The sequence below is a fragment of the Diabrotica undecimpunctata genome, chromosome 3, assembly GCF_040954645.1.
Source record: "Diabrotica undecimpunctata isolate CICGRU chromosome 3, icDiaUnde3, whole genome shotgun sequence".
Lineage (NCBI taxonomy): Eukaryota > Metazoa > Arthropoda > Insecta > Coleoptera > Chrysomelidae > Diabrotica > Diabrotica undecimpunctata.
In genome coordinates this window covers 25,715,232-25,717,147 of record NC_092805.1, presented here as the reverse complement: position 1 = coordinate 25,717,147, position 1,916 = coordinate 25,715,232, and positions in this window count along the sequence as shown.

The window sequence follows — 1,916 nt, the reverse complement described above, 5'->3', positions numbered from 1 at the left end:
AACATTAAGTAGTTAGTACTTTGTAAGTAAAACTTTTATGGAAAACTTTTTAAACACCCAAAGCCGCCCCTTTCAAAACATAACACCAAATTCATTATTATTTCTTTTATTGTAACCGGCAATCACTCAATCCGTCTCTGCTGGTTCCCTCTTTTTCGTAAAGCCGGAAATTGACTTGTTCGCGTTTCCCGATTTGTGACTGGCTAATCTTTCCTCGGAAATTTCCTAACTTTTTTTGATACTGAGCTGGAAAATTTACGGAAAATACACAGGAAAATTACGAGATTATGTCAATTGATGCATAAATTGTGAGCATGACTAGAATTCGTGAAGAAATCATTGGGTAAGAATGGCGAGACTTTTTGTAATATTTTGTCAAGGTTATTGGAATGCAGGTAAAAATAATATTAAATTGACTATTAATGTAGAAGTCTCGAATACGCATAGTAGATAACGCAAACCTTTGAATTATATCTAACTTACAATATGTTTATCTGTCCAAGTACCTCCTATAAATGAACGAAAAGGATATTTAATTAGTTACTAACCCCTGCTCTGATTCTGCCAGTATTGCATTCACTGGCATTCACTGGCACTGGATGCAATACTGGCAGAATGTGATGAATTTACTCCGTCAGTTATTATGGCACAAATATTTGTTAAAACTAAATCGCCCGGGTGTCAAACATGATCAACACATTAAGTCATATTATAAAAAAAGACTTAAAAACCTGTATTGGGAACTAAAAAATTCTTCCCTGCTCGCAGAAGTATTTACTGAGACCAATGGAGTCCAAAATTTGTTTGGTAGTAACAAATTACAATACATGTACACCATATCTTTTAAATATTTAATAAAAACACACAGAATTCTAGTTCAAAAGTATACTGAATCTCATCAAATAAATCAAATCCTCCTAAAATTCATACTAGGCGATTTCTATAACAAAACCCTTATATTTACAGATGGATCTAAGATGAAGAGATGTGTTAGTTGTGGTGTATTTATCCAAAATACAAACCAATCATTGAAAAACAAATTACCACCTGTTTGTAGCATTTATACTGCAGAGCTTTTTGCAATTAGAAGAAGTGTTACCTGGTTAACATCCAATAACATACTCGAAGGAGTAGTATTAACAGATTCCAAATCTGCATTAGACTCTATAAACAATACAAAATTTGAAGGAATTAAGTGTTCTATGTTATGTTGTTTAAAAAACATGATTGCAAATTTAGATATAACATTTATTTGGGTAAGAGGCCATGTAGGTATACCAGGGAATGAAAAATCTGATACTCTAGCTAAGAAAGCAGTGGAGAATGGAGTCTTTTGCAACATTTATACAGTAAAGGAAATATTTAACTTAATAAAAAATAAAATTAGGCTGAAATGCGAACAGCAATGGGAGAATATTGTTGAAAACTCGCAAAATACATATTTCCAAATACACTACTCTTTACCACTCCCATCCCAATACATATTAACTTACTCCTTACTCGACTATTAAATTCTTCTCGGTTTCGCTTAAAAACGAATCATGGTCGATTCCAGTCGCATTTATTTAAGCTTGGAATATTACCGACACCATCTTGCAGTCGTGATATAAGTTCTTACGGAGATCTTAACTACATTTTCTTTGGATGCACCAAATATTTAGAAAAATCTAATAAATTAATTTTAACTCTTATTGAAATGAAATATGTTTGCTTCCATTAAGTATATCACACATTTTGCGCACTGCTAATAGAGAAACCTTAGAATTGCTAACAAATTTTATTAAAGATGTAAAAGTAGAAAAATAAATTAGTATAACTTCAGTGATATATACATATATCTAAAAAAAGTAACAAACAAGAACAAAAAAAATCGTTAAACATAAATAAAACATTATGTGGCTGATGAACTTGTTTCC